At 38.9% G+C, this 24,326-nt stretch overlaps 1 long non-coding RNA gene across 1 annotated transcript in view; it reads right to left on the bottom strand.

Moving 5' to 3' along the window:
- Nucleotides 1-24,326, bottom strand: part of LOC111549587 — a 54,987-nt gene that overhangs the window by 28,889 nt on the left and 1,772 nt on the right. The window contains exon 2 of the long non-coding RNA XR_002733778.1: nucleotides 8,180-8,260. This is a non-coding gene — a long non-coding RNA (uncharacterized LOC111549587). The remainder of the gene's footprint in view (nucleotides 1-8,179; nucleotides 8,261-24,326) is intronic.

The following is a 24,326-nucleotide window of genomic DNA, read 5'->3' as shown; positions in this document are numbered from 1 at the left end:
CTAGGGGAATAAAAATCATTTTATCTCATTTTTAGTACATGGGTTACCCTCCAACTTCCACCCCTTAACAGAAAGGGGTGTTCTCTTCTCTTAAAGGGTGGAACTTCCTGTTTCAACTTCCTGTTTCCCAATGAGGAAAATAAAAACAGCTAAAAAGAAACCTAATAGCAAAAAATACAACAAAACCAGAAAGTATATAAAGGAGTAAAAGAGTTTATTTATGATGGCAGAAGAATAACTAATGATCAAATATAATTTTATTAATCGACCATAAAGGCTGTAACTGTACTGTCTGATATGATAGCCACTACCCACTTGGGGCTAGTGCACACATGAAAGATGGCTGGTCCAAATCAATATGTCATAGAAGCATAAAATACACACCAGAATTATGACTTAATATGAAAAAATAAAATAATATAAACTCTCTCAATAATTATTCTTTTTTGTTTGTTTGAGATGGAATCTTGCTCTTGTTGCCCAGGCTTGAGTACAATGGCACCATCTCAGCTCTCTGCAACCTCTGCCTCCTAGGTTCAAGCGAGTCTTCTGCCTCAGTCTCCTGAGTAGCTGGGATTACAGGAACCTGCCACCACACCTGGCTAATTTTTTGTATTTTTAGTAGAGATGGAGTTTCACCATGTTGGCTAGGCTGGTCTTGAACTCCTGACCTCAGGTGATCCACCCACCTCAGCCTCCCAAATTGCTGGGATTATAGGTGTGAGCCACTGTGCCCACCCTCAATAATTATTCATTTTATTGATTCATGTTGAAATGACAGTATTTTGAACATACAGAATTAAACAAGCCATATTACTAAAATTAATTTCACTTGCTTTTTTGCTTTTACTAGAAAAATTTCAATTACATGCCTAAATATAATGCTTACATTATATTTCTATTGGACAGCACTGGTCTGAGAGTAACTAATATATGTCCATAACAACTGAGCTGAGAAGGCCGGGGCTCATTACAGAAATAGCTTCCTACCTGCCTGGCCACAGACTAAGGTCTCCTTCAAAGAGCAGCTCCAGGCTCTGCACTCAGGCTTTCAATGAAGGCCAGACACTTGTGTACCTTCAGGGAGTGGTCATTACAGTTATTTCCTTAAGCGTAACTTGACTTTTACCTGGGGTTATGCAGTTTGGCTGGTTTTCAGGGTTATTAAATAACAGCTTAATGAGCAAACACCATTCAAATTGATTTTCAAGTTCCAGTTCTGTGGAGTGGAAGTAGAAAAACACAACACTCCCTGCAGTGAATTTCTACTGCCTCTAGACAAACAGAACTAGATCTTATAAGACCCAAAACAAATTAAAGGGTGTTGCTCAGAACTTTGCCAAATAGAAATCTCTAGAAGTTTTATTTTCTGACATCTCTAAAACAGATTTTTAATCAGGTAAAGACTTAATTTATGTTTAGATTCACTGGAGACCCTTTTCGAAAGAGATGCTGATATGGTTTGTTCTGTGTCCCCACCCAAATCTCAAGTTGAATTGTGATCTCTACATGTTGAAGGTAGGGCATGGGAGGTGACTGGATCATGGGGGTGGTTTTTAACATTTCAGTACCATCCCCCTAGTGCTGTCTCATGACAGAATTCTCATGAGATCTGGTGGCATTTAACAGTGTGTGGCCCCTCCCCATTTGCTCCTTCTCTCTCTCCTACTCCACCATGGCAAAATGTGCCTCATTCCCCTCTGCCTTCCTGATTGTCTGTTTCCTGAGGCCTCCCAGTTATATTTCCTGTTAAGCCTGCAGAACTGTGAGTCAATTAAACCTGTTTTCTTTATAAATTACCCAGTCTCAGGTAGTTCTTTACAGGTGCCTGAGAGGAAACAAAGTTGAAGTTGGCTTACAGTATACTTTCTCTCCCTTCTAAAAATCAAGTTTTGGATCTAGGAGAAATATGAGGCATTATACCGACAGTTGAAGTTTGATTAGCATTGAAAATTGCTAGAGCTCTGAAGGCAAAAAAATAAATAAATAAATAAAGAAGTTATTAGAATTCTAAAAAACAAACAAAGCCAATACCCCAAACAAACAAACACATGTTGGTTTGAGGAGGCAGTGAGATAGAAATTCACATCTGAAATAGACCTGCAGTAGGCTCAGTAATGGGCCTTGAAGCTATTCATATCTTAATTCCTGGAACCTGTGAGTACACAGCCACAAAAGGGGCCTTGCAGATGTGTTAAATTAAGGATCCTGATAGCAGGAGATGAGCATGGCTTATTCAGGTGGGCCCTAAATGTAACTGTGTAATCAAAAGGAAGCAGAAAGAGATTTGACCACACAGGGAGAAAGCGCACACAGAGAAGGTAATGGGACCGCAGAAGCAGAGAGTGGATGAAGTAACATAAGCCAAGAAATGCTGGCAGCCCCAGAAGCTGAAAGAGGCAGAGAAGAATTCTCCCCTGGAGCTTCCAGGAGGAACCATTCCTGCAGACTCCTTGATTTTTGCCCTGTAAGACTCATTTCGAACTTCTGACTTCTAGAACTGTAAGAAGAGTAAACGTCTGTTGTTTTTAGCCACAACATTTGTGGTGACTTGTTACATATAGCAGCAATAGGAAATGAATACAGGAGCCCAATGACTTACTTGGCAAAATTAATCTACAGGCTGAATATTTTTTTCCTTCACGTTAATTTGTATAGGCTTAAAGCATAGAAAAAAGAAATTTCTAAGACAAAGTTCTTGGGAGAACACATCAGAGTAAATGTTCCAATCTGCATTTGCTCCCTTACTTGTACTTATTTTTTATCCCATTCTCTAGACTTCCCATTCCTTTCTTTTCTCTTTCCTTCCCTTTCCCTCCACCTTCAGCTAAGTAATCTTTCAGATGCAACTTTAGATTTACTTTTATGTCTGGCTTGCCAAACCTCCATAATATTAACAAAAACATTCCAGTTTCCCTTATGGCGTGATAGTCAATAAATTTATCAGCTCTGCTTTATTGTAAATATTCATTTATTCAATAAATAGGATTTACCAACTATGTCCTAGGCCCTGTGCTAGATTCTTGGCAAACAACAGTGAACAAAGTAGATGTTGTCCCTGCCTTTATTTACAAATTAGTAAAGGAGATAGACTAAAGTAAGTAAATAAATAAATGCATGAAATTACCAACTGTGGTTAAATACTCTGACAGGCACAAAGAGAGTGCAACAACAGGGAATAACAGAGCTGGCCTCTCTTGGGCGGTGGCATTTGTGTTGTAAAGGTGCTCTCCTTGTAAAGAGCAAGATGGGGGTGGAGAGAGCATCCCACATGGAGGTACCAGTGACCGGTAGGGAAAGAACTTACCAGTCAAGGAACTGAAACAAATCCCATCTGGGCAGAGCACAGGAGAGGGGAGGAGCTGTGGGACAAGATGAGGTGAGAGAGGCAGGCAGGGGACAGATGACACAGGGATTTAAAGGACATCTCTGTTCCCTTCTCTCTTAGTGAACAGACTGAAATGTCAGGAACTAGGAAGCCTCTAGCAAGAAATATGCTAATAATTGAATCTTTGCCGGTAGAGATGCACTCCTTAAAGTTTACAAAGTTTACCTGGATATCCTCTACCCTTTAAGAAGTACTCTAAACCACTATCAATTAACACTTTGGTGAGAATTAGTTTTCTGGACTCCTTTTATTTATTCAACATTTATTGCATGCCTTCTTTGTGCCAGACAACCGTATGGGGTGCTGTATGTCTTCTGGGTGTTGAGGATTGGCACGCCCCATCTCTCCTCTCATGGAGCCCAGGTATGGTAAAGTGCTATGAGGTAAAATGACAGGGAGCCAATAAAAGTGTGTCACAGGTTCTGGCCTGACCTGAGCAAAGGAAGAAGGCTTCAAGGCAGAAGTAGCACTTAAGCAGGGAAGTGAATGATGCCAGGCTGGTTAACAGGTTGGTGTGGGTATAGAGGGAGAAGGAAGAGGGGTATTCCAGGAAGAAAGGGTCCTATAGGTTCAGCATACTAGAGAAGCTTCAAGAAGTCCAATGCACTACCCCTGGAGTGGGGAGAGTGAAGGAGAGAATGGAGGAAAGGGAACCTGAGGGGTAACTGCAGTGGAGTGCAGGGTTTTGGAGGTGCTGGTAAATGCATTTGGACTCTAGGAACAGTGAAAGTGTTAACAGGTTATAAGCAGATGAGTGATAGGATCAAGTCTGCATTAAAAAAAACACACACACACACACACAAGCCGGGCGCGGTGGCTCACACCTGTAATCCCAGCACTTTGGGAGGCCGAGGTGGGTGGATCATGCGGTCAGGTGACCAAGACCATCCTGGCTAACACGGTGAAACGCGATCCCTACTAAAAATACAAAAAATTAGCCAGACGTGCTGGCACGTGCCTGTAGTCCCAGCAACTTGGGAGGCTGAAACAGGAGAATTGTTTGAATCTGGGAGGTGGAGGTTATAGTGAGCTGAGACCATGCCACTGCACTCCAGAGTGGGTGACAGAGTGAGTCTCCGTCTCAAAAAAAACATCATTACATATTGGTGTGGAGAAGGGGACTGGAGGTAAAGAAGAATGAACTCGAGAGAACATTCAGGAGATGATTACTGACATCTAGGCAAGAGACGATGGTGGCTTAGAAGAGAATGATGGCAGTGGAGATTCCTAATTGCAGAACCTACTTGATCTTTGCATCTATGCTTATTCACAATTCAGGTTAAATATAAAGTATTTAGCAATGGTATTTGGTATTATTCACATATTGGGTATGATTTTTATTCCTTTTCAAGAAGCAGAATTTTATTTTTTATATAAGTGAAGCTAATTTCAACTTCAAGCCCCCATTCTTCTGGAAGCTGAACATTTGCTTTTAGTCAATTTGAGGTCTCTCCATTCCTTCCTCAGTATTACAGCTTAATTAGAAGAGGGAGGTCTGTTTGGATCTTGTACAAGGTGGGTGTGGGTGGATACTCTGGTCTCCTTGCTCATGCATCTACTCTGGAATCCACTGACACACCCTTGGTCCCATGGAGCCTATGGTTTACTCAGACTTCTGCTGTACCCTTTTTGTCCCATCTTGATACTTTCTCAGGTCCACTGATCCCTACACCATGTCTCAACTATTCTCTAAATGCTTAGAAAATGTCCTACTTCTTATAAAACAATCTGGCTGTGGGTAACATCGGAGGCTGTCTCAGCCCTGCTACATCAACATGCCAAGTATACCTCTTCTTCTCTAGAACCCGGCTGGTGTGCAGGACCAATAGTTTCTTACTGGATCTTGGGAACAGATTCAAGAGATATTTAGAAGGAAAAAAAGGATTATCTTTGATGATTCATATATATCAGAGGTGAAGTTTCAGGAATGAGTCCCCCCCCGCCTTTTTTTTGTATGGGGAACAGGATGCTATCTTTTAATAAAACAGGAACCTTGGAAGAGGAGCAGATGTAGTGCATGGGCTGGAGTCATGAGGTCACTTTTGAACACAATATGTGTGAGATATCCAAAAAGAGAGACTGAGGAAGTAGTTGGCATTGAGGGCAGGGATCTGAAGCTTGGACGAGAGGTCTGGGGTTGAGAATACATAGGTTTTTTGTTTGTTTGTTTGTTTGTTTGTTTTTAGTGTAAAATAGGGGGTAATGGGAGCCATGGGACAGACATCATGGGATTCCCTGGAGAAAGAGAATATAGAACAAAATGAGAAAAGGGATTGAGGAAATATCTCTGAGTAATATTTAAGGATTGGCTAGGAGATGGAAAACCTGCAAAATAATCATGGAGGTAAGAGGAAAACAAGGAGAATGTCACGAAACAAAAGCTACAGAAGTGAGTGCTTCCAGAACGTAGGAGTGATTAACAATGTTAAATGCCACCGCCAAGAAGTCAAATAAGATGAAAACTGAAAAGTATCCTTTGGATTTAGAAGTTACTGGTTATCTCAGAAAAAGCAGTTCCAAGGTATGAAAGAGGCAAAAGCCAAACTGAAGAGTCTACTTTGAACATGTGGGGCATTCATGGAAACTTCAGAAATCATGCCTTTCTAGGAGAAGTAAACTGGCCCTGTAGTAAAGGTTACTCTAAATTCACTCCAACAAAGCTTAAGAACAAGTTTCAAAAGACTCAAGCTAATGCACAAGTAAATTAGTTGCCTGCTAGAAAAAAGTCTACCACCCCTTAAGACAACAAATTCCAATGCTCAATAAAAAAATTTCAGTATCCGGGCCGGGCGCGGTGGCTCAAGCCTGTAATCCCAGCACTTTGGGAGGCCGAGACGGGCGGATCACGAGGTCAGGAGATCGAGACCATCCTGGCTAACATGGCGAAACCCTGTCTCTACTAAAATACAAAAAATTAGCCGGGCGTGTTGGCGGGCGCCTGTAGTCCCAGCTACTCGGGAGGCTGAGGCAGGAGAATGGTGTGAACCCGGGAGGCAGAGCTTGCAGTGAGCTGAGATCAGGCCACTGCACTCCAGCCTGGGCGACAGAGCGAGACTCCGTCTCAAAAAAAAAAAAAAAAAAAAAAATTTCAGTATCCAATAAGAAACTTACAGTATCCAATAAGAAATTACTATATATCAGAAGAAGTAGGAAATTGAGACCTATAACCAGGAGAAAAATTAGTCAATAGAAACAAACCCAGAAATGAAGAGATGATAGAACAGCAGCAGATGAGGGGACAAGGACTTAAAGTTGGTTATTGTAAATATGTTCATGTATTTAAAGGAAAATGAATATAATGAGCAGTGGAAGCTATTAAAAAAATACTACAAGCAATCATACCAAAGTTCTTTTGTCATAAGACTCCCCCCTAACCAATGCTATAACCAGCCCTCTAGCCTCTTTTCTGTAAAGTATTTTGTTTCATGTAACTTTGTATTTTGGTTCTCTGTATGCAAGTATTTTAAAATTTTCTTGGGGAACATATCATATATATTCCTAAAGAAAGAATATATATTCTCTTGAAAGGTGCCAGAGAAGTAAGGAGGTGGGTATGATTGTGATTGAACTCCAGATGCCCCTCTGCCCTAAACAGCCACTGTTTGTAGGAAGTTTGAGACTTCCTGGTCTCCCACAGAGCAGCTGGCTGGGGCTCAAGGGTTACACCTTGGTGTTTCAGGTCCATCTGTCTGATTGGCCCATCTGACCCTGAGGTGTAATAATCCTGAGCCTCACTGAAGCAGGTTGTCATAACTCCTTTTTTCCTCTTTTAAACCCTTCCTTGGGAGCTTTAAGGGCACCTTTTAAGGTACCCTTAAAATTAAAAGAGCAATATTAATGAAAAGGAAAACATTAAACTTCAAGAACTCATATGAAATATTTGTGAAAATCTTTATCACAGATAAGTTGGGCTTAAGTCAAATCAAACAATTTAGGATTAAAGGAGAAGGGCTGAGTCTTCTCTCCTTGCTGTGTATCCGCATCAAGGAGGTATAAGTTTTTCCTAAAGATATTCATCCCATTAACATTGATCTCAAAGATGAATTTGCAAATTTGAAATCTCTCATATTGTCAGCTTTTCTAAATATGTTAATATGGTGGAGAACTCATGAGGCTTACATTACTTTAGTCCGTGGATCACTTTATAAACACTACTAAGCTTAAACTTTAAAATCGTAAATTATTGGACACATTTTTACTTAGAATTGTTAACTGGAAATTCATTTATTTCTGCCCTGTTCCATGCCAGTAAGGGAATTAGAGATCATGTTTTTAGCTACTCCTGGATGAAGGAAAATAGAAACGTGGGTCTCAGTTGAGTGCACCAAGCTGTCATGCTCATATTTGGTGCCAGCTGGTCACCTGTTGGCAGTGCCAGTAGAGAGCCCTGGGACTAAATTCATCCTGACTTCTACATCCAACATCAATAGACCATCTCTGTCAGAACATCTATTCCCCGTGCAAACCACTTCATTAAATAGAAAACCTCTCTTTTTAAGTGATGTCTAGTTATCAGCTTGCATTTTAATATCTAACAAATTAAAAACTACATTAACTTTGAGGCAATATTTTTCCATTCTATGCTGTTTTAAGAGACACCCATCTTCTTGCAACAGAGCACAATTTTGTCTCACAAACACACAGCTGAAAAGGGCAGTGACAAAAATAAGAATACAAAAATGAAACAAGTCACTTCAAATATCTTTATTAGTTATTACTTCTATTAGTGCATTTTATGTCATAGATATTTTGTTCCTAAAATCTCATCTTCTTTATTTTTCCTTCACCTACCTTAGTTCTTATTTTATCCTCAATGGGCATATCTCCACCATGGAAGGAAGATGAAGAAATAGAAAATTGGTCACCAGGACACTGTAAAAAGCAAATGACACATCATTAGAAACACAGTCATTTAACAGATCAGGCTGAGAATATATCATTAACAACCCAGACAGAAGATCATCATCTTCCATCATCATTTGAAATTAAAAAGTACCTCTAAAGGAATTGTTTACTACTTCGCCTGCAAAAAGTGCTACAAACAGTAAACCAAAGAGACAAAACAGCCTTTAGTGGATTGTTAGAGCACTTAAGGAGGTGTAAATTGTAATTAGCCATATGCTAGACTTTCACAGTCCAATAAGAAATATGCCTGATGGTACAGCATCTCCCTGGCCCAGTTTTTCAGGTCAAAAGCAGAATGGCTGTTGAGTAAGGAATAAGCCACAAAGGAGAGCTACAAAACTATTCCATTCTCTGGCTTCCAACACAACAGGTCAGAACTCTTTCTGCACATGTTTGTGATGGCAGTCATGTTGCTGAGTTGCTCTGGACGCCCACCCAGAGTTTCTGCGTTGGAAGATGGGAGGGAAAGCTCAAGTGGCAACCCTAAAATCATTGTGGGTCACAGGATACATTAACCCTGTTTACAAAGGAATCAGAGTGCAAATGTGTTACAAAGATAATGCTGTTCTATGTTAATATTGGCAAAGTGGTTCAGAACTGGGAACGTATATATCTGAGAGCAGTCTCAGGTACTGGCAGAACAAAACACAAACTTTTGAGAACTTGGTTTCATGTACTTCTCTGTTGACTGTGTGACTTTCAGTATGTCTCTTAACCATCTTTAGCATATTTTTTTAACTTCCCATGGCCTTAATTTATCATTTTTATCATATGGGGGTTGGACTTCGTGATTTTTTTAAAAAGCGGCATTCAAAATATGTTTGTGTATGAGTGCACATTTTCCTGTACCCTCATATTTCTGAGAAATCCTATAACTTTCATTGGCTTTGCAAAAGGTTCAGGGACTAAGAAAAGGTGAAGGAATAATCTTGGCTCTGGCAGATTAACTGTAGGAGTAGAAAATGAAACAGAATATTCAAAGTCTTGTGCTGGAACAAATAATTTTCAGGATTTGATTTGCATTGTTTGGCTGAGAATAAGATGCTTCTTATGCAAATGAAGACTGATAAAGGATGAGTTTACATTGTTTAAAATGCAATATGATCTTTTGGCTCAAAGAGCTGTATGACAGTAAATTAGGGATTAATTTGGTTCTGAAAATCATGCAAATTCTCTTTGTGAATTTGTGCATTAATGTAACTTTCTACTAAGTGATTTTCACCAGAGGGAGGTAAGATTTGGCTACATTCTTAAGGCAAATAAACACAGGGACAAAAGCCATGAGAATGAAGAAGACTTAATGGATATCATCCTTATAAAAATCTATTTGGTTCCCATTACTATGGGTTTTTTTGGTTTATTATTTTATTATTATTTTTGAGACAGAGTCTTGCTTTTGTGACTCAGGCTGGAGTGCAGTGGTGTGGTCAGGGCTCACTGCAATGTTGACCTCCCTGGCTCAAGAGATCCTCCCACCTCAGCTTTCCAAGTAGCTGGGATTACAGGTGTATGCCACCATGCCTGGCTAATTTTTAAAAATATTTTGTACAGATGAGGTCTCATTATGTTGCCCAGGCTAGTCTTGAACGCCTGGACTCAAATGATCCTTCCACCTCAGCCTCCCAAAGTGTTGAGATTACAGACGTGAGTCATAAGGCCTGGACATCACATTGCTTATGTTTTTATTTCATGATCATAGAGCAAGTGTGCAATTTCCACAATCTACAACTTAATTCTCTTTCTCCTTGCCATCACCCCACCCATCCCACCTGGAACTGCTGCCAAGAAGGATAAGTCTTCACTGGAATGCAAGCTCCACAAGCAAGAATTTTTGTCAGGTTTAACACTGTAGTATCTCTAGAACAGTGCTTAGTACAGAGTAGGTCCTCAGCAACCATGTGCTGAATGCATTCTAATACTGATGATTTTCAGAATGGTTTAGGATTTGTGACCTCTCCTTTCTGAGCCTGAGTAGATTAAGTGTATCAAACTTGATTCTCTGTAATCTACTTAGGTTTCCTATTTTCTAAAAGCAATGGAGAGGGAGACAGATCATTATGGCAGACAGGAGGCAGAACTAGACGATTCAGATGGACAGAGCAGCTTGCGGAGGCTTGCATTGTGAATTTCAGCTCCAGACCGACTGCAAGAACAAGCCAGCAATCCCGAGAGGACCCACAGACCCTCTGAAGGAAGCTGACTGCTCCTGCGGGACCCAGGAGATATCCCAAATACTCAGCCACAGCAAGATCCCCACAAGAAGAGTCTGAACTCAGACAGGCCTAGCCCTGACCCCACCTGATGGTCCTTCCCTACCCACCCTGGTAGCTGAAGACAAAGGTCATATAATCTTGGGAGTTCTAGGGTCCCACCCACCATGGATTCCTCTCCATACTACCATAGCTGATGCTCTCTGGAAAGCACCACCTTCTGACAGGAGGCCAACCAGCACAAAAACAGAGCATTAAACCACCAAAGCTAAGAACCCTCACGGAGTTCATTGCACCCCCACCGGAACAGACTCTGGTATCCACGGCTAAGAGACCCAGAGACAGTTTACATCACAGGACTCTGTGCAGACAACCCCCAGTACCAGCCCGGAGCCAGGTCTCCCTGGGTGGCTAGACACAGAAGAGAGACAACTATCACTGCAGTTTGGCTCACAGGAAGTTACATCCATAGGAAAAGGGGGATAGTACTACATCAAGGGAACACATCGTAAGACAAAAGAATCTGAACAACAGCCTTCAGCTCTAGACCTTCCCTCTGACAGAGCCTACCCAAATGAGAAGGAACCAGAAAACCAACTCTGGTTACAAGGTTCTTTAACACCCCCCAGAAATCACACTAGTTCACCAGCAATGAATCCAAACCAAGAAGAAATCCTTGATTTACCTGAAAAAGAATTCAAGAGGTTAGTTATTAAGCTAATTAGGAAGGCAACAGGGAAAGACAAAGCCCAATGCAAGGAGATCCAAAAAATGATACAAGAATTGAAGGGAAAAATATTCAAGGAAAATAGCTTAAAGAAAAAACAATAAAAAATTCAGGAAACATTGGAGACACTTATAGAAATGCAAAATGCTCTGGAAAGTCTCAGCAACAGAATTGAACAAGTAGAAGAAGGAAATTCAGAGCTCGAAGACAAGGTCTTCGAATTAACCCAATCCAACAAAGACAAAAAAGAATAAGAAAATATGAACAAAGCCTCCAAGAAGTCTGGGATTATGTTAAGTAACCAAACCTAAGAATAATTGGTGTTCTAAGGAAGAAGAGAATTCTAGAAGCTTGGAAAACATTTTGGGGGAATAATCGAGGAAAGCTTCCCCTACCTTGCCAGAGACCTAGACAACCAAACACAAGAAGCACAAAGAACACCAGGGAAATTCGTCAGAAAAAGCTCATTGCCTAGGCACATTGTCATCAGGTTATTTAAAGTTAAGACGAAGAAAATAATCTTAAGAGCAGTGAGAGAAGCACCAGGTAACTTATAAAGGAAAATCTATCAGATTAACAGCAGATTTCTCAGCAGAAACCCTATAAGCTAGAAGGGATTGGGGCCCTATCTTCAGCCTCCTCAAACAAAACAATTATCAGCCAAGAATTTTGTATCCAGTGAAACTAAGCATCATATATGAAGGAAAGATATGGTCTTTTTCAGACAAACAATCAGTGAGAGAATTTGATACTACCAAGCCACCACTACAAGAACTGCTAAAAGAAGCTCAAACTCTTTAAACAAATCCTGGAAACATATCAAAACAGAAACTCTTTAAAGCATAAATCACACAGGACCTATAAAACAAAAAAACAAGTTAAAAGGCAAAAACATAAAACAAAAAATCCAAGGTACACAGGCAAAAAATAGCACAATGAATGCAATAGTAACTCACATCTCAATACTAACATTGAATGTGTACGGCCTAAATGCTCCACGTAAAAGATACAGAACCTTAGAATGGATAAGAACTCACCAGCCAACTACCTGCTGCCTTCAGGAGACTAAACTAACACATAAGGACTCATATTAACTTAAAGAGCAGGGGGAAAGGCATTTCATGCAAATAGACACCAAATGTGAGTGGGGTAGCTATTCTTATATCTAACAAAACAAACTTTAAAGCAACAGCAGTTAAAAGAAACAAAGAGGGACATTATATAACAGTAAAAGGCCTTGTCCAAGAGGAAAATATCACAATCCTAAACATATATGTACCTAACACTGGAGCTACCAAATTTATAAAACAATCACTAATAGACTTAAGAAATGAGATAGACAGCAACACAATAATAGTGTGGGACTTCAGTACTCCACTGACAGCACTTGACGGGTCATCAAGAAAGACAATCAACAAAGAAACAATGGATTTAAATGATACCTTGGAACAAATGGACTTAATAGATATATACAGAACATTTCATCCAACAACCACAGAATACATATTCTATTCAACAACTCATGGAACTTTCTCCATGATAGACCATACGATAGGCCATAAGAGTCTCAAAACATTTAAGAAAATCGATATTATATCAAGCACTCTCTCAGACCACAGTGGAATAAAAAGGGAAAAGGGAAATCAACTCCAAAAGGAACCTTCAAAACCATGCAAATACATAGAAATTAAATAATCTGCTTCTGAATGAGCATTGGGTCAAAAACAAAATCAACATGAAAATTAAAAAATTCTTCAAACTGAATGACAGTAATGACACAACCTATCAAAACCTCTGGGATACAGCAAAGGCGGTGCTAAGAGGAAAGTTCATAATACCAAATGCCTATATCAAAAAGACTGAAAGAGCACTAACTGACATTCTAAGCTCATGGAACTAAAGAAACAAGAACAAACCAAACCCAAACCCAGCAGCAGGAAAAAAAAACAAAAAACAAAAAAAACAACCATGATCAGACCAGAACTAAATGAAACTGAAACACACACACAAAAATACAAAAGGTAAATGAAACAAAAAGCTGGTTCTTTGAGGAGATAAGTAAAATTGATAGACCATTAGCAAGATTAACCAAGAAAAGAAGAAAATCCAAATAACCTCATTAAGAAATGATACAGAAGATATTATAACGGACACCACTGAAATACAAAAGATCATTCAAGGATACTATGAACACTTTCACACATATAAACTACAAAACCTAGAAGAGATGGATAAATTCCTGGAAAAATATAACCCTCCTAGCTTAAATCAGGAAAAATTAGATACGCTCAACAGACCAATAACAAGCAGTGAGATTGATATGGTAATTAAAAAATTACTGTTTGTGACCAGCCTGACCAACATGGTGAAACCTCATCTCTACTAAAAATGCAAATTCAGCTGGGTGTGGTGGTGTATGCCTGTAATCCCAGCTACTTGGGAGGCTGAGGCAGGAGAATCGCTTGAACCCGGGAGATGGAAGTTGCAGTGAGCTGAGTTCGCACCATTGCACTCCAGCCTGGGCAACAAGAGCGAAACTGTCTCAAAAAAAAAAAAAAAAAAGTTACCAACAAAAAGTGTCTGGGACCAGATGGATTCACAGCAGAATTCTAGCAGATATTCAAGGAAGAATCGGTACCAATCCTTTTGACACTATTCCACAAGACAGAGAAAGAACGAACTCTCCCTAATTCATTCTATGAAGCTTGCATTACCCTAATACCAAAACCAGAAAGGACAAAACCAAAAAAGAAAACTACAGACCAATATCCTTGATGAACATAGATGCTAAAATCCTTAACAAAATATCCATCCTGGCTAACACAGTGAAACCCTGTCTCTACTAAAAATACAAAAAATTAGCTGGGCGTGGTGGCAGGTGCCTGTAGTCCCAGCTGCTCTGGAGCCTGAGGCTGGGGAATGGCATGAACCCAGGAGGCGGAGCTTGCAATGAGGTGAGAGGGTGCCACTGAACTCCTGGCCTGGGCGACAGAGCGAGACTCCAAAAAAAAAAAAAAAAAAAAATACTAGCTAACCAAGTCCAACAACATATCACAAAGATAATCCCCCACAATCAAGTGGGTCTCATACCAGGGATGCAGCAATGGTTTAACATATGCAAGTCAATAAATGTGATACACAACATAAACAGAATTAAAAACAAAAATCACACTATCATCTCAATAGATGCAGAAAAAGCATTTAACAAAATCCAGCATCCCTTTATGATTAAAGCTCTCGGCAAAATTGGCAAATGAGGGACATAATCTCAATGTAATAAAAGCCATCTACAACAAACCCACAGCCAACATAATACCGAATGGGGAAAAGTTGAAAGCATTCCCTCTGAGAACCGGAACAGGGTAAGAATGCCCACTTTCACCACTCCTCTTCAACATAGTACTGGAAGTCCTAGCCAGAGCAGTCAGACAAGAGAAGGAAATAAAGGACATCCAAATCAGTAAAGAGGAAGTCAAACTGTTAGTGTTTGTTGACCATGTGATCATTTACCTCGAAAACCCTAAAGACTCCTCCAGAAAGCTCCTAGAAATGATAAAAGAATTCAGCAAAGTTTCTGGATACAAGATTAATGTACACAAATCAGTAGCTTTTCTATACAACAACAGCGACCAAGCAGAGAATCAAATCAAGAACTCAGCCCCTTTTCCAATAGCTGCCAAAATAATAAAATATTTAGGAATATACCTAACGAAGGAGTCAAAAAAATCTCTACAAGGAAAACTACAAAACACTGCTGAAAGAGATCATAGACGATACAACAAATGGAAACACATCCCATGCTCATGGGTAAGTAGAATCAATATTGTGAAAATGACTATACTGCCAAAAGCAATCTACAAATTCAGTGCAATCCCCATCAAAATACCACCATCATTCTTCACAAAATTAGAAAAAACAATTCTAAAATTCATATGGAACCAAAAAAGAGCCTGCATACCCAAAGCAAGTCTAAGCAAAAAGAATAAATCTGGAGGCATCACACCACCTAATTACAAACTATATTATAGGGCCATAGTCAACAAGACAGCATGGTACTGGTATAAAAATAGGTACATAGACCAATGGAACAGAATAGAGAACCCAGAAATAAACCCAAATACTTACAGCAACTGGTCTCCAAGAAAGCAAACAAAAACATAAAGTGGGGAAAGGACACCCTTTTCAACAAATGGTGCTGGGATAATTGGCTAGCCACATGTATGGGAATGAAACTGGATCCTCATCTCTCACCTTATACAAAAATCAACTCAAGATGGATTAAGGACTTAACTCTAATACCTGAAACTATAAAAATTCTAGAAGGCAATACTGGAAAAACCCTTCTAGACAGTAGCTTAGGCAAGGATTTCATGACCAAGAATTCAAAAGAAAATGCAATAAAAACAAAGATAAATAGTTGAGACTTAATTAAACTAAGGAGCTTTTGCACAGCAAAAGGAACAGTCAGCAGAGTAAACAGACAATCCACAGAATGGGAGAAAATCTTCACAATCTGTACATCTGACAAAGGACTAATATCCAGAATCTACAATGAACTCAAATGAATCAGTAGGAAAAAGCAAACAATCCCATCAAAAAGTGGGTTAAGGACATGAATAGACAATTCTCAAAAGAAGATATACAAATGGCCAACAAACATGAAAAAATGCTCCCCAGCACTTTGGGAGGCTGAGGCAGGCGGATCATGAGGTCAGGAGATCAAGACTATCCTGGCTAACATGGTGAAACCCTGTCTCTACTAAAAACACAAAAAAATTAGCTGGGTGTGTTGGTGGGCACCTGTAGTCCCAGCTACTAGGGAGGCTGAAGCAGGAGAATGGGGTGAATCCGGGAGGCAGAGCTTGCAGTGAGCTGAGATCACGCCACCGCACTCCAGCCTCGGCAACAGAGCAACAGAGCAACAGAGCAACAGAGCAAGACTCTGTCTCAAAAAAAAAAAAAAAAAGAAAGAAAGAAAAAAAGAAAAAAAAAAAAGCTCAACATCACTAATGATCAGTGAAATGCAAATCAAGACCGCAATGTGATACCACCTTACTCCTGCAAGAATGGCCATAATCAAAAAATCAAAAAACAGTAGACATTGGCGTGGGTGCAGCGATCAGGGAACACTTCTACATTGCTGGTGGGGCTACATCCCCACCTACATATGGAAAACAGTGTGGAGACTCCTTAAAGAACTAAAAGTAGAACTACCATTTGATCCAGCAATACCACTACTGGGTATCTACCCAGTGGAAAAGGAGTCAATACATGAAAAAGATATTTGCACCCTCAGGTTTATAGCAGCACAATTGCAAAATCATGGAACCAACACAAATGACCATCAATCAATGAGTGAATAAAGAAACTGTGGTGTATATATCTATGATGTAATACTACTGAGCCATAAAAAGAAATGAATTAACTGCATTTGCAGCAACCTGGATGAGATTGGCGACTATTATTCTAAGTGAAGTAACTCAGGAATGGAAAGCCAAACATCGTATGTTCTCACTGATAGGTGGGAGCTAAGCTATGAGGACGCAAAGGCATAAAAATGATACAATGGACTTGGGGACTTGAGGTAAAAGAGTGGGAGGGGGTCGAGGGATAGAAGACTACAAATGGAGTGCAATGTGTACTGCTTGGGTGATGGGTGCACCAAAATCTCACAAATTACGACTAAAGAACTTACTCATGTAACCAAATATCACCTGTACCCCAATAACTTATGAAAAAAAAAACAGAAATAAAAATAAATAAAAATGGAAAAAAATAAAAGCAATGCAAATTGCTGGTTTTAATTTAAAAAGCCCAGTTGGCTTTGAGATTTTTGATATAGGTCATTGTCATCCTTGTGCAATACTCAACCAATAGAAGTGGTTCTGGAAGTTCCAATAAGCATCTATATTTTAATCCTGGGAAACTGTGAGGCATTTGTGCCTGCATAGGCCAAGTTTTTCATCCATTCTACTGAATCACTCTATTTATTGACTCCATGAATATAGCAAATTTATCATGTCACTCAGTATTCCCTAGTTATATAACTCTCCCGTGTAAGAAATAGCATCAGTAACAGCAACAAAAACAGTAACAACACTGACGTTTTCATTACATATGGGCACTCAGAAATGAATCTCCTGAATTAAATGAATGCACTATTATCTAAGCTTAGTGCCTCTTGGAAAACATGTAAAATTGGACTCTCAGCAAGCAGTATCTAAATTCAAATATAATTAATGGTTAATTTTCTTTATATTTCATATCTCTCTACCTTAACCTCCTGAATTTTATACCTAACTCTATTTATACTCTTTTGTTTTATTGCTAAGGTTTGAGACATGGAAATGGCCAATTTCTCCATATTAAATGTAGATCTATTTTAATATGTTTTTCACCCACTTAACAATCTTTTTGAATGACCATCGTTGGTTTGGAAGACCAGATGACGTTCACCTCACTGTTAACTCCATTTTCGTTTTGCTTCTCTTCCCTTTGTCTTTTGCTCTTTCTTCCCAGGCATCTACCCACAAAATCTCCTGACTCCCTAGTGATTTGTTTCTTCTCATCATATTTGCTATGTTTATATCAACTTAATGTTGACAGAGGTATATGTACTTTAGCTATCTTTATTAAGGTATGGTGCTGTGACATTCTAACTCTAAAGTGTTATCTCAGCATGAATGAAGGCTTATGAAGAGGGAGAAATGTTCTTCAGGTTTTTCTTTAAAAAAAGGCAGTGCATTTAGGCTGGGATAGAACACTGATTTCCAAGGATTTCTAACAATATGTGACATCCAGAAAGTCTATTATCTTACACACGAAATTTCAGTAGCCATCTGGGACACCAAATTACCAATGAAACAACAGACATGACACAGTAGTAAGGTGCACAGGTTTTGTAATTAAAAAAAAAAGAACATGATCATGATTGATTATATTTGCTCCCAAGATTTATGTAACTGATCAAATTAAGTTAATCTTTTTTTCTCTCACGGATCAAACAGTATCTTTGATAGATGCTATATTGCAAACATTATTTTAATTTATTATTATTTTAAAAACCCCCAGATGTTAATTATTCTTCAGTGATTAAAAAAAAAGATATAGATACTATAAAGTTATGGAAGAAAAAGATTTTTTAAAAAATGAGAAAAAATGGTTAGCTGGAGAAAATATGCTCTCAAAAATGGAACTCTTGCTAAGAGGCACAGATGCAATACCTTGAACCTCAGGAGAGCTTTAATTAGTCCAGCTCTTCCTTGAGCGCATGCTCAGAAGCTTTGTTGCTGTCTGTAAATTAGGGCAAGGAAATCCAGCAGGGGCCTGGGTGGGTTAAGGGGGAAGGGCAGAATCTTAAAGGGGCAATGACCATTTAAAGGAGCAATGCCTATCAGTCCCACCGTTCTTATTGTAGGCTCCTCAACCTGTCACCACAAACTAATCCACCTTCTGTGTTCCCTGTCTCATTAATAGCACCTCCACTCCCCAAGTATGGCTACAATGACTAAACATGGGAGTTGTTCATGATTTCTCCCTTTTTTTGCACCTGCAAAATGTCAATTTTGCTGATTTTTACCTTAAATTTGACTTCACTTTTCCATTCCTGTTATCATTGTTCTGTTTTAAGCCCTCATTGGGTCCTATTTGGGCCATTACAATAATGTCTTAACTGGTGTTATATGCATTTTCCACTGCTGCCAAATCATGTTTTAAAACTCACATCACTCCAACTTAAAACACTTCAGTGGTTCCCATCACTTGTAGGAAAAAGTTCCAGCCCCTTCCTGGTCTCTGTCAATTCATCAGACGTCATTTCAGACACTCCCCAGATTGCACTTTCTGTTCTCACAATAAACAATTACTTCTGGCATGTAGATCCCAATACAAGGTAAATAAACACTGAATATATAGAAGTTTTTGACGCACTTAAAATATATACTTTTAGGGAATAAGACGAACTAATCTAACATCTAATTAACACTTAATTATTAATTGTATGTCATATAAAATATTAATTTATATATATTTTTCACTCAAACACATCATGGTGTCAAAAAAAAAAATCCTCAAAAGTTAAAAACATGACTCTCTTACCAGTATAGAATGAATCTATGTCAAAGCTTTTATGCCATTCAATAATTGATGAGGGAACCAGCAGGATAAGCTGGTTCTAAGAGCATTTGAAGAAATTATTATTCACACACAAAAAAGAATGCTAGAATAGGACTGCTAGATTAGATACAAAACCCGTTAATGTCCTACAGGGTAATGAAATCATAGATTATCCTTCTTACTGAACATAATCACTTACATCTCTACCACATACTAAAAAAATCTATAAGTTGACAACTCACTGCACAGTGCCTGAGCTCTTATTAATATAGTAAATAGTAAAGTCAAATGCAGGAACATTCTCCTATAGAATTAAATAATCCTGGGGGCCGACTGGTTAAACAATGCTCCATTACTACATTAAAAAACATACCCACGGCTGGGCACAGTGGCTCATGCCTGTAATCCCAGCACTTTGGGAGGCCGAGGCAGGTAGATCACCTGAGGTCAGGAGTTCGAGACCAGCCTGGTCAACATAGTCTCTACTAAAAATAAAAAATTAGCCAGGCATGGTGGTGGGTGCCTGTAATACCAGCTACTTGGGAGGTTGAGGCATGAGAATCGCTTGAACCTGGGAGGCGGAGGTTGCAGTGAGCTGAGATCACACCACTGCACTCCAGCCTGGGTGACAGAGTGAGGCTCCATCTCAAGAAAACAAACAAACAAAAAACCCACACCCACTTCTTCTTGCTTTCTTATTATTTCCAAGTTTAGGATAACTTTTCTTAACAATGAAAGTAAAACTTCACATGAATCTTCTATGTCAGTGTTTTTGGCTTCATGATCATCTCTTCTTGGGTCAACTAACAAAGTTTTCCAGAACACAACATCTTTAGGTCCTTCTAAGTTTTCTCAGATACAGTAGTACCCTTGGAATCTTGTGTAGGTTTTGATCCAGTTTGGAAAGGAGAGAGATATATTAGATAATTACAAACACTGGAAAAGTGCATAGTTCTGTGGATGTTAAAAATGTAGGAATAACTATCAAAATAATAATAATCTGTAGCTCTTCAAAAGAGCAAAAGAGAGAGAGGCAGTATAAAAATAGCTTTAACAATCTAACAGATGGCCAGAAAGGAAAAAGAAGATGATAAACAGAAAACAAAATAAGTTGGTAGAAATAATTTCTGATATAACACTCCCAATAAATATAAATGGATTTAACTCATCTATTAAAAGACAGAGATGGCCGGGTGCAGTGGCTCATGCTTGTAATCCCAGTGCTTTGGGAGGCCAAGGCAGGTGGATCAAGAGGTCAGGAGATCAAGACCATCCTGGCCAACATGGTGAAACCCCGTCTTTATTAAAAATATAAAAATTAGCTGAGCGTGGTGGCATGTGCCTGTAATCCCAGCTACTCAGGAGGCTGAGGCAGGAGAATTGCTTGAACCAGGGAGTCGGAGGTTGCAGTAAGCCGAGATTGTGCCACTGCACTTTAGCCTGGTGACAGAGTGAGACTCCGTCTCAAAACAATAAATAAATAAAAAGTAAAAATAAAAATAAAAATAAAATAAAATAAAAGACAGACACTATCAAATTGGATGGAAAAAAGAAGTCCTCCTTTCATAAAAATGCTGCTATGGTCTGAATGTTAGTGTCTGTCTTAGTCTGTTTGTGCTACTCTGACCGAGTATCACTGACTTGGTAGTTTATAAAGAAAATAAATTTATTTATCACAGTTCTAGAGGCTGGGAAGCCTAAGACTAAGGTGCTAGCAGGTTTTTTGTCTGGTGGGGGCTGCACTGTCCAAAGAGGAGGAATATTATATCCTCACATGGCAGAAGGTGGAAGGGCAAACGGGACAAATTCCCTTGTCATGCCATTTTATACAGGCACCTAATCCCATTTATGAGGGCAGAACCCTCATGAGTAATTTACTTCCCAAAGGCCACACTTCCCAATACTGTTGCATTGGAAACATCTGAATTCTGGAGAGTAACATATTCAAACCATAGCATTCTGCCCCTGCCCCCTCACCCAAATGTATGTCACATAAAAATATTTCATGTCAATAGCCCCGAAAATCTGAACTCATTCCAGCACCAACTTTATAAAGTATAAAGTTAAGAGATATGGGAACCAATGCATGGTTCATCCTGAGACAAATTCCTCCCCAGCTGTAAACCTGTGAAATCAAACAAGTTATGTGCTTCCAAAACACAATTGTGTACAGGCATAGGATAGACACTGCTATTCCAAAAGGGAGAAATAGGAAAGAAGAAAGGGGTAACAGTTCCTAAGTAAGTCTAAAACCCAATAGGACAACCCTGCCTGGTTGCTTTGATAGGAGCAGTTCCCACTTCAATTCTCACTGGCGAGGGTCACTACACACCTCCCAATACTCTTGCATTGAGAGCATCTGAATTTTGGCGGGGAAACATTCAAATGACAGCAGTGTCCCCCTAAATTACTGTTGGAATCTAATACCAAATGTGATAGTATTAAGAGAAAGGGCCCTTGAGAAGTGATTAAATCATGAGGGCTCCATCCTCATGAATGGGATTAGTGCCCTCATAAAAGACTCTGGAGAGCTCTCTTGTCCTCCTGCTGTAAGGATGTGACAAGAACGTGACATCTTTGAAGCAGAGAGCAGTCCTTCATTACATACCAAATCTACTGGTGCCTTGATTTTTAGACTGCCCAGCCTCCAGAAATGTGAGAAATAAATTTCTATTGTTTATGAATTACCCAATCTAAGGTATTTTGTTATAGGAGCCAAAATAGGCTAAGACACATGCCTTAAGCAGAGAGAAATTTAAAGGATGAACGTAAAAAGATGATATAAGAATAAAAAGATTACAAGGAAAATACAAACAACAGAAAAAGTGATGCAACAATATTGACATGAGACAAAAAAGGCCAAAAGCACTAAAAAGAGCTATTTCATCATGATAAAAAATAATTCAATTAGTACCTTTATGAGCACACAGAGACAGAGAACTTGATACACTCAAAAATGATATTAATTTTGGAAAATTTTGATATATTTATTAAAAACGGATATATTTAGCAGAGAAAAATTAAGTAATAATATAACTACTTGAATAAAATTAGATCAACAAGTTTGATTAATAGAGAACCTTGCACATAACAAGTGGAGAATATATGTTATTTTCAATACGTGTGGAACATTTAAAAAAAAAAAAAGGCCAGGGCTGGGCATGGTGACTTACACCTGTAATCCCAGCACCCTGAGAGGCTGAGGCGGGTGGATCACTTGAGGTCAGGAGTTTGAGATCAACTTGGGCAATATGGCAAAAACCCATCCCTACAAAAAGTAAAAATTAGCCTTGGTGGTGTGTGCCTATAGTTCTATCTACCTGGGAGGCTGAGGTGGAAGGATCACCTGAGCAGGGGAGGTTAAGGCTGCAGTGAGATGTGATCAAGTCACTGCACTCCAGCCTGGGTGACAGAGAAAGACACTGTCAAAAAAAAAAAAAAAAGAAAGAAAGAAAAGAAAGAAAGAAAAAAGAAAAATCACATACTAGGTCACACGAAAATTATAACAATTTCCAAGATTTAATATAATCTCTGTCTACAAAGCATATAAATTACAAACAACACTAAAAAGATGGTAAAAAAAAAAAAATAGCAACCTTTAATTGGAAACAAAAAATGCACTAAAAATAGCTCATTGGTTAAAGAGGAAATTACAATGTCATGAAATATTTAAAAGTAAAGACAACAAAAGTACCACATGACAAAACTTGTCGGATGGAGCAAAATCCTATAGAAAGGTAAGTACAGCCTTAAATGTAATTACTTTATTTATTTATTTAGTTTTGAGATAGAGTCTTGCTCTGTTGCCCAGGCTGGAGTGCAATGGCACAATCTCGGCTCACTGCAACCTCTGCCTCCCAGGTTCAAGCGATTCTCCTGCCTCAGTCTCCTGAGTAGCTGGGACTATAGGCCTGTGCCACCATGTCCCGCTAATTTTTGTATTTTTAATAGAGACAGAGTTTCACCATGTTTGCCAGGCTGGACTTGAACTCCTAACCTCAGGTGATCCGCCTGCCTTGCCCTCTCAAAGTGGTAGGATTACAGGCGTGAGCCACTGCGCCCAGCCCCATATAATTGTTCTTAAAAAAAGAAACATTAGAAGCAAAGAAGCTAAACTTTCAAGTCATGTGGCTAGTGAAAGAATTACAGAGTAACAAAAGTAAAAAAAAAAGGAAAGAATTCATATAATCTATGAAACAAAAAAGAAAAAAATTCACAAAACTAATTCTTTAAAAAAATAATAAAGTAGACAAACCTCTGGCAAGACTGATAAGACTGGAACAATAAAGATGAACACTATTCAGAATGAAAAATGGGACCTAAACACAGTTAGACCCTTATTTTTAAAAACCCCAAGAGAACAATGTGAACAAGTTTATTCCAAAAACAATTTCTAAACTAGATAAAAAAGAATAATTTCTAGAAACAAAGCGGTTCAAGAAGCAATGCAAAGCCAAATACATCTAGTTATACACATCTATCTTGACCCGTATCTATACATCTGTAATAAACAGGCTCCCCCTGCAAAACAAGCTAAGTCTAGATGGTTGCCAGAGAGTTTTACCAAACACTCACACTCATGAAAGCGCTATAAAATCTTACTGCCAAATCCAGACATGAGCATCAGGAAGAAAAGAAAATTATAGGCCTAGTTCGCTAGTCACAGATGTAAAGTCCCTAGACAAAACACTAGCAAATTAAATTTGGCAATAAATAGCGATATCATGAGCAAGTATTAACAGGATTTATTCCAGTAAAGTTCAATATCAAAAGAACTATTACCATAATGTACCCGATTATCAGATTCAAGAAGAAAAACAATAGGATCATGTCAATAAATGCAAAAAGCACTTGTCAAACTTCGGCATTTATTAACAATGAGGATTCGTAGAAAACAGCCAAAGAAGGAAACTTTTTAACTATTAGTAGTACCTACACAGAAAACGTTTCCTTAAGAGAGAAAAAAATCTTAGAGTTTATA

This window comes from Piliocolobus tephrosceles, chromosome 1 (genome assembly GCF_002776525.5).
Source record: "Piliocolobus tephrosceles isolate RC106 chromosome 1, ASM277652v3, whole genome shotgun sequence".
NCBI lineage: Eukaryota > Metazoa > Chordata > Mammalia > Primates > Cercopithecidae > Piliocolobus > Piliocolobus tephrosceles.
This window is presented reverse-complemented; position numbering and strand designations above follow the sequence as displayed.